This window comes from Paramisgurnus dabryanus, chromosome 18 (genome assembly GCF_030506205.2).
Source record: "Paramisgurnus dabryanus chromosome 18, PD_genome_1.1, whole genome shotgun sequence".
NCBI classification, from domain to species: domain Eukaryota; kingdom Metazoa; phylum Chordata; class Actinopteri; order Cypriniformes; family Cobitidae; genus Paramisgurnus; species Paramisgurnus dabryanus.
The window spans coordinates 37,171,843-37,186,067 of NC_133354.1; the positions used below are offsets into that span (position 1 = coordinate 37,171,843).

At 45.7% G+C, this 14,225-nt stretch overlaps 5 non-coding genes and 3 pseudogenes across 5 annotated transcripts; all 8 read left to right on the top strand.

Annotated features, from left to right (window-relative positions):
- The first annotated feature begins 2,365 nt into the window (after positions 1–2,365).
- Positions 2,366–2,484, top strand: LOC135752980 (5S ribosomal RNA). Its single transcript, XR_010533426.1, has one exon. It is a non-coding gene; the product is annotated as a 5S ribosomal RNA (ribosomal RNA).
- Positions 2,485–2,605: 121 nt separating this feature from the next.
- Positions 2,606–2,724, top strand: LOC135753092 (5S ribosomal RNA; annotated as a pseudogene).
- Positions 2,725–2,849: 125 nt separating this feature from the next.
- Positions 2,850–2,968, top strand: LOC135753004 (5S ribosomal RNA). The gene has a single exon (XR_010533449.1). It is a non-coding gene; the product is annotated as a 5S ribosomal RNA (ribosomal RNA).
- A 125-nt stretch (positions 2,969–3,093) lies between these two features.
- LOC135753008 (5S ribosomal RNA) lies at positions 3,094–3,212 on the top strand. The gene has a single exon (XR_010533453.1). It is a non-coding gene; the product is annotated as a 5S ribosomal RNA (ribosomal RNA).
- A 125-nt stretch (positions 3,213–3,337) lies between these two features.
- LOC135753175 (5S ribosomal RNA) lies at positions 3,338–3,456 on the top strand. Its single transcript, XR_010533484.1, has one exon. It is a non-coding gene; the product is annotated as a 5S ribosomal RNA (ribosomal RNA).
- Positions 3,457–3,578: 122 nt separating this feature from the next.
- On the top strand, positions 3,579–3,697 carry LOC135753057 (5S ribosomal RNA; annotated as a pseudogene).
- A 122-nt stretch (positions 3,698–3,819) lies between these two features.
- On the top strand, positions 3,820–3,938 carry LOC135753086 (5S ribosomal RNA; annotated as a pseudogene).
- Positions 3,939–4,062: 124 nt separating this feature from the next.
- Positions 4,063–4,181, top strand: LOC135753007 (5S ribosomal RNA). Its single transcript, XR_010533452.1, has one exon. It is a non-coding gene; the product is annotated as a 5S ribosomal RNA (ribosomal RNA).
- The last annotated feature ends 10,044 nt before the right edge of the window (positions 4,182–14,225 follow it).

Sequence of the window (14,225 nt, forward strand, 5' to 3'; positions counted from 1 at the left end):
GTAATAAATATAAGATGTTGTCTTTGATAAATGTGTATTAACCAATGAAATGAAGGTTGCATACAGAATAACTTAATGGGGGCAGGGCAGCTCAACCTTGAAGAACAGAATCTCCTGTGCTTGTTGTGTGTGTTTTCTTCCCTAACAGATGGTTTTTAATAATGATTAAAGTGTTTGCTTAGAAGTAGTATTGCAGTAAAAGATTTAATATGTGTTTATCTATCTAAAGAAGTTAATGTGTGCCTTATTCATATAACCAATTTTACGAATAATGAAATGATGTCATGATATTGAAATATGTTTTACATAATAATCACTTTCATCTTACAGCTTATGTTTTTTATAAATGAATGTTTTATTAATGATTTGTTTTTAAGAAAGCATTATAACATGCTATGTGGAGTGGAGGAGTACTAGGGAGAAAGTGACGGACTGCATGGCTCTCAGGGATGAGAGGAGAACAGTTTGTTTCTTCTTTGTCTGTGTGTGATAGGCAACCCCTCAGGAATGTGGTGATGGAATCTGATAAGGAGAATAGCCAGCTGGGGGAGGAGGATTCTGAAGAAAGAACGGCGATAAATACTCATGTTTTTGTTCTGAGCTGTGAGTTTGTCAAATCCTGCTGTAGGATTTGGGACACTCCGGCATGCTGTAACTTTTTCATATCTGATCAATAAATATTCAATTTAGATATTTGTGTCTTTCTCCATTGATGAACATGCTTTGGACGCCTTAAAGTCCAACAAACAAAGCTGGTAATTTCAATTTAGGGGATGGAATTTTATGGACGAAAACAAAAGTCTGGATGACGGAAGGACTACCTGAGTTTTATAGGGAAATTTTAAGTGCCTGGGGAAAGTTTTTAACGAAAATTTAGTATGATCCGCATGGGAGAGAAAACATTTTGAATCAACCTTTGTTCTTAAATAACAATATTTTAAAACAAGGGAAAGGAATATTTTTTAAGAAATGGATGGAAGTGGGGATAACGAAAGTGAGAGATATTTTGTATGAGTTTAAAGAGGGGTTTTTACCGATACAGTATGTGATGGATGCAATGGAACTAGCAAAAGAAGAATATAATAAAACAGAAATAACCAACAAATATGAAATGATTAAGAATGCAATACCAAGAGACTGGATTAAAAGAATAGAGTGTATGGATGAAGATCCAAAAGAAATGAATATTTATGTGAAAATGGAGGAAAATACTGTTGATTTTAAAGAATGTAATGTAAAAAGGTTTTATTGTGTTTTTAGAGATGGAGTTTTTAAAGTGCCAATTGTAAATGAGTACTGGTTGGGAAAATTCAAAGATTTAACAGAGGAGGATATATGGGGAAACATGAAGGGTAAATGTGTGGAAACAAAATTGCAAAGTAAAAAGTGTTTTTTACAGAGTCGGTTTTATATAAAATTGTTTTAGCTCAAAATGCAATGTGTAAAGTGTGCAAGGAAAAAGAAGAGGGGATTTTACATATGTTCTTATTTTGCACAGAATTGGAGAATTTTTTAAGGAAATGTAAAAGTATGATTAAAGATTTAATTGTGGATTAGAATTAAAATGAAATTGAATGGAACAGAGTGGTTATGTTTGGTTGGGAAAAGAAATGTCAAAACAAGAAGTTTATAAATCTGTGTATAATGATGATGAAAAGTGCAATTTGGGAAAGGAGAACTGTGGCAAAAAAAACCATTGTGATGGATGTTTGGAATGTTTTTAAAAGGAGAACAGAATCATATATAGAAAAAATGTATGTGCATTTTAAGTGTACAAAAATGTTGCAAACTTTTTATGATGTTTTTACAAGAGAAGTCTGTTGTGTTTTAGAGGAACTAAACTGGAAGTTACCAGATGCTGATGAAAACCCTATTTAAGTTTGGATGCAAGTGATTTTAAGTGGTAGTAGTATACTTTATTGTCCTCGAAAGGAAAATTGTTTTGGACACCACAATTGCTGCATGACCTACATAAAAAACTACATTCAATGGAGTAAAAAGGATAAAAAGCAAATAATATATAAAGTACAATAAGAGAGTTTTAAGGGTGTAAATAAGTAATGTATGTAAATGTTTGAATGTATTATTTATGGTTTTGATTTTTGTGCTGTACTGAAATGAAAAAAAAAGAAAAGAAAAAAAAGCACGCCCGCTCTCGTCTGATCTCGGAAGCCAAGCAGGGTCGGGCCTGGTTAGTACTTGGATGGGAGACCGCCTGAGAATACCAGGTTCTGTAAGCATTTAATTAATTAAATATTTATTTATGTCATTTTTTCCCATGAATGCGTCCTTTCTGTAAGCGTTCTCCCATGGCATGGCGTTGCCACTTTAGTTTTGAAGTGTCTCTCGAATCGAGTCTGCAATCACTTACGGCCACACCACCCTGAGCACGCCCGCTCTCATCTGATCTCGGAAGCCAAGCAGGGTAGGGCCTGGTTAGTACTTGGATGGGAGACCGCCTGGAAATACCTGGTGCTGTAAGCATTTAATTAATTAATTATTTATGTCATTTTTTCCCATGAATGCGTTCTTTCTGTAAACGTTCACTGATGTCATGGCGTTGCCACATAAGGCTTGAAGTGTCTATCGAATCGAGTCAGCACTCGCTTACGGCCACACCACCCTGAGCACGCTCGCTCTCGTCTGATCTTGGAAGCCAAGCAGGGTCGGGCCTGGTTAGTACTTGGATGGGAGACCGCCTGGGAATACCAGGTGCTTTAAGCATTTAATTAATAAGTTATTTATTTATGTCATTTTTTCCCATAATTACGTCCTTTTTGTGAGCATTTACCGATGGCATGGCGTTGCCACATTAGTTTTGAAGTGTCTCTCGAATTGAGTCAACACTCGCATACGTCCACACCACCCTGAGTACACCCGCTCTCGTCTGATCTCGGAAGCCAAGCAGGGTCGGGCCTGGTTAGTACTTGGATGGGAGACCGCCTGGGAGTACCAGGTGTTGTAAGCATTTAATTAATTAAATATTTATTTATGTCATTTTTTCCCATGAATGCGTTCTTTCTGTAAACGTTCACTGATGTCATGGCGTTGCCACATAAGGCTTGAAGTGTCTATCGAATCGAGTCAGCACTCGCTTACGGCCACACCACCCTGAGCACGCCCGCTCTCGTCTGATCTCGGAAGCCAAGCAGGGTCGGGCCTGGTTAGTACTTGGATGGGAGACCGCCTGGGAATACCAGGTGCTGTAAGCATTTAATGAATTAATTATTTATTTATGTCATTTTTTTCCATGAATGCGTCCTTTCTGTAAGCGTTCACTGATGTCATGGCGTTGCCACATTAGTTTTGAAGTGTCTCTCCAATCGAGTCCGCACTCGCTTACGGCCACACCACCCTGAGTACGCCCGCTCTCGTCTGATCTCGGAAGCCAAGCAGGGTCGGGCCTGGTTAGTACTTGGATGGGTGACTGCCTGGGAATACCAGGTGCTGTAAGCTTTTAATAAATTTTTTATTTATTTATGTAATTTTTTGAAAATGCATCCTTTCTGTAAGCGTAGGCTGATGGCATGGCGTTGCCACAATAGTCTTGAAGTGTCTCTCGAATCGAGTCAGCACTCGTTTACGGCCACACCACCCTGAGCACGCCCGCTCTCGTCTGATCTCGGAAGCCAAGCAGCGTCGGGCCTGGTTAGTACTTGAATGGGAGACCGCCTGGGAATACCTGGTGCTGTAAGCATTTAATTAATTAATTATTTATCTCATTTTTTTCCCATGAATGTGTTCTTTCTGTAAGCGTTCACTGATGTCATGGCGTTGCCACATAAGTCTTGAAGTGTCTATCGAATCAAGTCGGCACTCGCTTACGGCCACACCACCCTGAGCACGCCCGCTCTCGTCTGATCTCAGAAGCCAAGCAGGGTCGGGCCTGCTTAGTACTTGAATGGGAGACCGCCTGGGAATACCAGGTGCTGTAAGCATTTAATTAATAATTTATTTATTCATGTCATTTTTCCCATAATTACTTCCTTTTTGTAAGTATTTACCGATGTCATTGCGTTGCCACATTAGTCTTGAAGTGTCTCTCGAATCGAGTCAGCACTCGTTTACGGCCACACCACCCTGAGCACGCCCGCTCTCGTCTGATCTCGGAAGCCAAGCAGGGTCGGGCCTGGTTAGTACTTGGATGGGAGACCGCTTGGGAGTACCAGGTGTTGTAAGCATTTAATTAATTAAATATTTATTTATGTCATTTTTTCCCATGAATGCGTTCTTTCTGTAAGCGTTCACTGATGTCATGGCATTGCCACATAAGTCTTGAAGTGTCTATCGAATCGAGTCAGCACTCGCTTACGGCCACACCAGAAGAAAATATGATGTACCAAGTGTCAAAAATTATGATTTATGACCTTGATTTACGACCTAACACCTTATGAGTTGTTTTGCTTCCTGTAATAAAATATTATGGTGGTAATTGCTGTTTATACTCCGGAAATGACTCCGGAAATTACTCCGGAAATGACTCAGGAAATGATGTTTATCCAGGTGTCCTATGGTCTCTGTTGTTTCACGCCTCCCCTCTCATACGTGAGTGTTTAAAGAAATCAGAAGATAGTAAAAAAGATAAGTTAGAATTTTGTATGCCAGAATGTTTTGCTTTTAAGCATAATGTCTTTGAATAAATCAATACACATGATTAAAGAAATAAGAAGACCTGATGAAGAAACAATGTTAAATAAAATAAATTGTAATAGTATTTAGGTATGTTTTTTTAAAGAGGTACCGGTTAGGAGCTCAATTGAATAAGCTGTTGTCTTCCTGTCTTGAAAGTTGTAATGTAAATCTTTCCTTCCAAGCCAGTCGTCGTCGTCTATTCGGGTCACGCCCCAAGACTTCTGATACGTCGGTACAGTTCAATAGAATAAAAGTTTAGGAACTAGGCTAGTCGTTAAGACATTTCCTTTCCCTGCAGACTAATTGTCTGCTCACGCCAAAGGGTATTCCTTGATATTCAAATATTACTTCCTTGCAGTCTCTGTCATCTCCCACAAACAAGGTGCCATGGTATTACAAAAAATCTAGATCAATAGATGAAGACTTTACGATCTCTGATAGGTGTTAAGACATTTCCTTTCCCCTGCAGACTGTGTCTGCTCACGCCAAAGGTCTTCCTTGATATTCAAATATTACTTCCTTGCAGTCTCTGTCATCTCCCACAAACAAGGTGCCATGGTATTACAAAAATCTAGATCAATAGATTGTAACTTTACGATCTATGCGAGGTGTTAAGACATTTCCTTTCCCCTGCAGACTGTGTCTGCTCACGCCAAAGGTCTTCCTTGATATTCAAATATTACTTCCTTGCAGTCTCTGTCATCTCCCACAAACAAGGTGCCATGGTTTTACAATAATAATCTAGATCAATAGAATAAAAGTTTAGGAACTCGGTTAGGTGTTAAGACATTTCCTTTCCCTGTAGACTTAGTGTCTACTCAAGCCAAAAGGTCCTTCCTTGATATTTGAATTCATCCTTTCTTAAACACACACCTTTTTGGGGGGAAAACAGATCTTTTGAATTGTAGTGTTTAAATGTAATTCAATAAAAAAGTAGATTTAAGTATAGCATTGCTTATTCTTTAGTGCTTTAGATGTCTACACATATAAAATTGTATACATTTCGTTATAAGTATGCGTGGGTGAAATGTTCTGCCATTTGTCTTATACTGTTTACAATGTCATAATAGTAAATGTATGATTTCAAATAAACTTATTCTTTTAACAGTGACGAGTAAGTATATACTTTTAACTACAGGCATGTCTAGTTCATTCCTTTTTCCCATCAGTTTTCATGAAGATATATTCTTTACATTATAAATGTATAAGTATCTCTAATTTACTAGAGAAGGTGGTAACACTTTAGAATACTGTATCTTACTTACTGTATAACTAATAAGGAATTACTGCAGAATTAATTGTTAGTTCTTCATTAACACTCAAGTCACTACTATTAACTACTAAGAAATATGTGTTAACTAATCAGTAGGTCATAGCAGTTTTTAATTATGTTAAGTAACTATTCATTAATCAGTAACTAATCAATTTAGTCATTCCTCCTGAAGAACTACGATTAAGTAACTACTAATTCCGCTTCAGGAGGAATAACTATTAAGTAACTATTAATAAACTGTGATGCTCAGTATCCGGTTATGGCCTGTCTTCTTCTTTACTACTAATGTTAGTTGATTTACTTAGATGTATGCCTACTATACTGATTACATTCAGGTTAAAGTTTGAGCGCACACAGGTAATATCTGTGAGTTTTGTAATATCTCCCACTTTGTAAGAGAGATGGGACTGGGGGTTTCCAACTGTCAGCGGAGAGGTGCATCGCTATCGCATTTTAACAATGCGCTGTCGACCCTTAAACCAAACACTGTAGATACCACATTAATGAACTGTAAAAGTACAAGAAAGTTGCTTTTTTGGTGGGGGAGGGGTTGTCTAAGGCTTAGTTGTTTAAGATAAAATAAAACTGGAGAACTGTTTCACTTTCTGTAAAATGTAACATCTTTGATTCTCCAATAAAAAAAAGAAAGAAAGAAAGTTGCGTATATTTTTTGTGTGTGTTTTTAATCAAGATATTTCACATCACTATTATAAAGTGATGACAAATGAATTCTGTATTCAAGGCAATGATCAAAGAATTACCACATCATTCTCAAAGAATTACCTTGAACCCATTGATAATTAATAAATAATTACCACATCATTATCAAGTAATTACTAAGAACCTGGAACAGTATTCTAAAGTGAAAACAATGGGAACTACCACATAATTCTCAAATAATTACTTTATTAATGAACCCATTTGCGCCTGATTCTGCGCGCCGAAACATTACATCTAATGCTGGTGCATGCAGCATCATGCGCAAATGGGTTAATAGTGGGTTTGAAGTAATTCTTTGAGAATTATGTGGTAATTCTTTATTGTCAATGGGTTCCCATTGTTTTCACTGTAGAATACTATTCCAGGTTCTTAGTAATTCCTTGATAATGATGTGGTAATTCTACATTAATTATCAATGGGTTCAAAGTAATTATTTGATCGTTGCCTTAAAGAGTAACTAAACCCTAAACCAACTTTTTTTTAGTTAATGATCTGAAAGAATGATGCTTTATTAGTGCTGTTCATTGATTTTAGTAAGTTCCCTTTCAGTCGGTCACTACGACGTCACGTCGTGACCGACGAATTGGGAACTCGCTTAGAGAGACCAATCTGCTTCGAATACTACTAAAACGCCAATGAACTTGGCATTGAGATATTTGCATAATGCTGGCGCCGCCCCGCCAGGTGCGTATATAAGCAGCAGGTGCAAATAGGGAAATTAGCTTTTTATCGCTTCGAAAGCCGGCAGTATCTGCTACTGAGAAGCTACTCTCTGCTCTGGTGGGAAACGATTGCTGAAGTTGGTTGGACAAGCAGTACCACAGCGGACGCCGCAGTTTTCCACTACTCTGCATCTTTTTTGTTTTGAGTTATTAGTGAGTGCGTTGCTGATCCCTGTGCGCATCATCAACTGAGCATCTAAGAGTGAATTTCCCTAAAAGAGTGATACGGAGAGCTTTGTGCCTTGTTAAAGGCAGCCACTCTCTCGTATATCCGGAGATCAGCGTCCTTTTCAGGATGGCTTTTCGTCCGTGTGTTCTTGGATGCGGCAAGTACATGGGTCCAAAGGACGGTCACGAGCGCTGTCTTTCATGCTTGGGCATCGAGCATGCGGAGGCTGCGTTCGCTGGGGGTGCATGTTCTCATTGCGAGGAGATGTCCCTGCTGGATTTACGCAGGCGGTTGTCGTTTCTACGGGAACGGCGTCCGCGTCCGGTGAGTTCTGACCGCCGCCACGGAGCGGCCGCGAAGCTCTCTAAGGACGATCTGCGTCTAACTGTGCTGAGCCGGTCGGGGGATTCGTCCTCCGGCTCTCAGCCTTCCCGTCCTCAGCCGGTAGAGGTGCCTATGGAGACTGCAGCCTCGTGTTCTACGAGCGCTGTAGAATCCGTTGCACCTCCCTCTGGACCCGCTTCGACCGCAACACCCGAGGGTGGAGCCCCTCTTTCCGAAGCTGACTCCGACGTTCTTCCTCCCTCTGGTCGGGTCGTGACGCCGGAGTTTGACCCGGAGATGGTGGCTGTGCTCTCTCGAGCGGCGGAGACCGTAGGGTTGGAGTGGGTTAACCCCCCTCAGCCCGAACCGTCCCGCCTGGATGATTGGTTCTTCGGAGCTGCCCGGGCTTCACAGCCCTCTCCACCAGTACCTTTCTTCCCCGAGGTGCACGAGGAGCTGTCACGGACTTGGAAGTCGCCGTATTCTACCCGGTTACGGCCGATTCAGCCCTCCCCCCTCACCTCCCTCACCAACGGAGCCGCTAAGGGTTATACGGGGATCCCCCCTGTGGAGCGGGGCGTCGCGATGCAGCTGTGTCCGACCACCGCTGCTTCCTGGAAGGACCGCCCAACCCTTCCCTCTCGGGCTTGTAGACAGTCGTCCGGTTTAACGGGCGCTGCCCATCAGGCTTGTGGAGAGGCGGCTTCGGCTCTGCATGCAATGGCTTTGCTGCAGGTCCATCAAGCGAAGGCCTTACGAGATCTGCATGAGGGAGGACACGACTCACCCGTCTTCTCGGAGCTGCGGGCTGCCACTGATTTGGCTCTCCGCGCTACGAAGGTGACGGCGCAGGCGATTGGTCGTGCGATGTCTACACTCGTGGTCCAAGAACGCCACCTATGGTTGTGTCTGGCTGACATGACGGAAGCGGACAAGAACAAGTTCCTGGACGCTCCAGTGTCACAGACTGGCCTATTCGGCGAGTCGGTGGAGTCTTTTGCGCAGCAATTCACCGCCGCTCAGAAGCAGACTGAAGCGATCTCCAAGATCATGCCCCGGCGCAAGAGGCCTGCCTCTCGTCCACCAGCACCGGCTGCCCAGTCTGCTCCTCGCCGAGGGCGCCCTGTGGCGGCTGCCTCCGCCCCCCCCCCTAGGAAATCATCCAGACAACGGAGGGGGAACAGCCGTCGACAGCCCGCCCCGCCCGCTCAACCCGCTTCCCGTGGTCGCAGACGGGGATCTAAGCGGCCCTGAGACCAACCCAGTCTCACCCCATTTCGTCAATATTTGACGACACTTGACCATTCGTCATATGTTGACGTGAAGGGTATACCTTTCGCGTCATTTTTTGACGAACTGGGGACTTCAATACTATTACGTCCGTTGCATTCTCTTTCCTATTTTATTACCATTTGCGCGTCGGTTTAGGGTTAGATTTACATAATGACATCCCTACCCAAACCTAACTCTAACCCCAACGCCAGGTGACAACTGTTTCTAACCCCAACGCCAGGTGACAACTGTTTAATTTCGCGTACACTGTTTAATTTCGCGTACACTGTTTAATTTTGCGTAATCTAACCCTAAACCGACGCGCAAATGGTAATAAAATAGGAAAGAGAATGCAACGGACGTAATAGTATTGAAGTCCCCAGTTCGTCAAAAAATGACGCGAAAGGTATACCCTTCACGTCAACATATGACGAATGGTCAAGTGTCGTCAAATATTGACGAAATGGGGTGAGACTGTGTTACTGAGACGGGCGACCTGGATTCGGATGGGATCACTCTTCGGGAGACGGTGAACGCACCGCTCCTTCCCCCGGAGGAGGGCCGGGTGGAAAATATTTGGTTTCGTTTTGTTTCTGTTCCGCCGGCTTCTCAGCCGGCACCCACAAAACCACAAAAAGAGTGCATTCCTATTCCTTCTCCAGGTCTCCAGAGGATCGAGAGAGATGTGAGCGGGCATTCATCTGCTCATCCTCCCTCTCCTCCATCGCCAGCGGGGGTTCTGAGGAGTCCGAGCTCTCCACTGCGGAGACCGGACCACCAGCTCCCTCAGCGGTCTCAGGTCAGTGTCACAACACGCACACACACTGTAGCTGCGTGCGCTCTTACGGCGCGCGCACCGGCAGTCTCACCTGTTCCGCTCGTCTGCCCCACCGCGAGCTCTCCGGTTGTGCCGTTAATTCCCCTTGCACGGTCTCTGGAAGCTTGGCTTCAGCTTACCAGCCCGTCCCGATGGGTATTACGCACGATCCGCCTCGGTTACGAAATTCAATTCAACCGGCACACACCCAAATTCTCGGGCATTCGTTTCACTACAGTGAAAGCGTCCGATGCACATGTACTGCGTGCAGAACTCGATGTCCTCCTGGCGAAGGACGCGATCGAACCGGTCCCTCCAACCGAGATGAGCTCAGGGTTTTACAGCCCGTATTTCATAGTTCCAAAGAAGGGCGGTGGGTTACGGCCGATCTTGGATTTGCGCGTTCTGAACCGATCTCTCCAAAGACGATCCTTCAGAATGATAACGCCGAAACTGATATTTCAGTCAATACGGCCCCAGGATTGGTTTGCAGCAATAGATCTGAAAGACGCGTACTTTCATGTGTCCATTCTCCCTCGCCACAGACCGTTTCTGCGCTTTGCGTTCGAGGGGCGGGCATACCAATACAAAGTACTACCGTTCGGGCTGTCTCTCTCTCCCCGTGTATTCACGAAAGTAGTGGAAGCGGCGTTAAAGCCCCTGAGAGAGAGCGGTGTTCGCATTTTGGCTTACCTCGACGATTGGCTTATAATAGCGCATTCTCGGCGGACACTTTGCGAGCACAGAGACTTAACGCTTCGGCATCTCGCCCGTCTGGGTCTTCGGGTCAACTGGGAAAAGAGCAAACTTTGTCCCACGCAGAGGATCTCTTTTCTCGGGATGGAACTGGACTCGATCGATTTATCGGCACGTTTAACAGAAGCGCGCGTCCAATCAATTCTGACTTGCCTTGGTTCTTTCCGAGGGAAGAACGCGGTCCCTCTGAAACAATTTCAGAAGCTCCTGGGAAATATGGCAGCAGCCGCGGCCGTGACACCGCTCGGGCTGCTCCATATGAGACCGCTTCAGCGTTGGCTTCACGATCGAGTCCCGAGGAGAGCGTGGCGCGCCGGCATTCACCGTGTAACCATTACACCTGCGTGTCGTCTAACATTCACCCCGTGGTTAGACCCTGCGTTTCTGAGAGCAGGGGTTTCCATGAGACAGATTTATTGGCATGCTGTTGTACACACAGATGCATCCAACACGGGGTGGGGAGCCACGTACAACGGGCTTGCAGCTTCGGGGGTGTGGACAGCACCCCAGCTGCACTGGCATATCAATTGCCGCGAGTTGTGGGCTGTATATCTGGGACTCGTACGCTTTGCTACGGAGCTGCGAGGGAAGGATGTACTAGAACGCACCGACAACACTGCGACCGTTGCGTATATCAACCGTCAAGGCGGTTTGCGCTCTCGTCACATGTCGCATCTCGCCCGTCATCTCCTCCTTTGGAGTCAGAAGCATCTGAGGTCCCTTCGTGCCATTCACATTCCGGGTTCACTCAATACAGCGGCAGACGCGCTTTCCCGAGCTGCGCGCCCCGGAGAATGGCGACTCCACCCCCAGACGGTACAGCTAATTTGGAGGAAGTTCGGTCGTGCGCAGATAGATCTATTTGCGTCCCCGGACGATACCCACTGTCGCCTGTTTTATTCACTAACCGAGGGCAGCCTCGGCGTGGATGCGCTGACACACAGCTGGCCGCGGGGGATGCGCAAATACGCGTTTCCACCAGTGAGTTTAATCGCACAGACGCTGTGCAAAGTCAGGCAGGACGAGGAGAGCCTTCTACTGGTCGCTCCTTACTGGACGACCAGGAATTGGTTTCCAGAACTAATGCTCCTCGCGACAGCCCCTCCCTGGCGGATTCCCCTGAGGAAGGACCTTCTTTCTCAAGGAGGGGGCACATTATGGCACCCGCGCCCCGACCTGTGGGATCTCCACGTATGGTCGTTGAGCGCGCACAAGGTTTAGGTGATTTATCGCAAGCGATATCTAACACCATCGCCGCGGCTCGAGCTCCGTCCACAAGACGGGCTTACGCGCTTAAATGGAACCTTTTCGTCGATTGGTGCTCTTCGCAACGCGAGGACCCCCGAGAATGCCCCATTAATATTGTGCTTTCATACCTTCAACGCCGGTTAGATGGTAGGCTGTCACCCTCCACCATTAAGGTTGATATCGCTGCTATTTCTGCTCATCACTCACTTATTAATGGCAGATCAGTCGGCCAGCACGACTTAGTTATTAGGTTTTTAAGAGGCGCTCGTAGGCTAAACCCCTCGCGCCCTCCCTCTATTCCTCCTTGGGACCTGTCCATGGTGCTGAAAGCCCTGCGGGAGAACCCATTCGAGCCTTTGCAGTCTGCGAGTCTGAAGTTTTTATCAATGAAAACTCTGACCCTACTCGCATTGGCCTCTGTTAAGAGGGTAGGTGACCTTCATGCATTCTCTATCGACGATTCGTGCCTTCAGTTTGGCCCTGCTGTCTCGAGTGTTACATTGAGACCCAGACCAGGCTACGTGCCCAAAGTTCCCACCACTCCCTTCAGAGATCAAGTGGTGAGCTTGCAAGCTTTGCCCGCGGAGGCGGCAGACCCGACCATGGCTTTATTATGCCCCGTACGAGCGCTACGCATCTACGTGGATCGCACACAAAGCCTTAGGACCTCAGATCAGCTCTTTGTTTGTTACGGTGGTCAGCAGAGAGGGAAAGCTGTCACTAAGCAGAGGATGTCTCATTGGATAGTCGATACTATCGCCCTTGCTTATAATCTGCAGGGCATTCCTTGTCCATTTAATCTGAGAGCGCACTCCACACGGAGTGTTGCCTCATCTTGGGCACTCGCTCGTGGTTCCTCGCTAACAGACATCTGCAGAGCTGCTGGTTGGGCGACACCTAATACGTTCACTAGATTTTACAGTGTTCGTGTCGAGCCTGTCTCCTCTCGTGTTCTTTCCTCGTTAGGGGAAGCACAGAGAACAGGCTCGCAGGTCGGCTTGCAGCCTCCGACTGACGCTACACAATAACTGTCAGTATGGAAGGCCTTCAGGACAAAAATGCGTAGTACTTTGTTTTGTCTCCTCCGCTGCCTTGGCAGCCTGATGTTGCGGAGCATCCGCTGCCAGCCTCTCACTAGCTGCATCCTCGCGAACCTATGTGTTTGGCTCGGGCATCCACATTGCGTCCCATCGGGTTCCTTTGTGAGTATTTTTCCGTGGGGTTAATCCTACTAGCCCACGTTTCCCTCAGCAGAGCACTGCTTTGCTTACACAGCCACGGCTGTCATTTATATCTCAACTACAGTTGACTTCGCCCACCAATAGCCCTTAACAGGGCGGTGGCTTCCGCAGCGTCCCTATACCGCTCAGATAGGGCGCTTCCCAGTCGCTGGCACTACTGTGGGGTTAAAGGAACATCTAGTGCCCGGCCTTCTGCCTTAAAACCTAATTCTCCTTATCCTTAAGTGGAACCGGAGGGCTTTACGCAGACACTGGAAGAGGTCAGCCCTCAGTGGCGTTTTGGTAGGGATTCCCAATTCGTCGGTCACGACGTGACGTCGTAGTGACCGACTGAAAGGGAACGTCTCGGTTACGTATGTAACCCTCGTTCCCTGAAGGAGGGAACGGAGACGTCACGTCCCGTCGCCACAGGGCTGCTCCCTGCTGTTTATCGGCCGGTCACACTTTCCGGCTTTCTCAGCGAAAAAGAAGCTAATTTCCCTATTTGCACCTGCTGCTTATATACGCACCTGGCGGGGCGGCGCCAGCATTATGCAAATATCTCAATGCCAAGTTCATTGGCGTTTTAGTAGTATTCGAAGCAGATTGGTCTCTCTAAGCGAGTTCCCAATTCGTCGGTCACGACGTGACGTCTCCGTTCCCTCCTTCAGGGAACGAGGGTTACATACGTAACCGAGACGTTTTTTGACATTTGGATATAAAGTGTTTCAATACTACAATATGGTGTAAAAACGTCTGAGTGCTGCCCTCTTCAGGTTGAACGGTGGCTACTGCAGTTGAATTTTTCTATTGGATGTTGGGTCCAAAAAAGAACTCGTGACGTAAGCAGGTTCAAGCTCACCACGCCCTTGTTACGATCTCACCACACACTTGGTACGAGCTTAGTTCATCCCCTCTTTCTCCGTTGGGATCTGCCTACTTTTCTTGCATTTTTCAAATATTGCAATGGGTGGAGTCAGGCTCTGACCGGGGGTTTAGTTACGCTTTAAATACAGAATTCTTTGTCATCACTTTATAATAGTGATGTGAAATATCTTGAGTAAAAACAGAC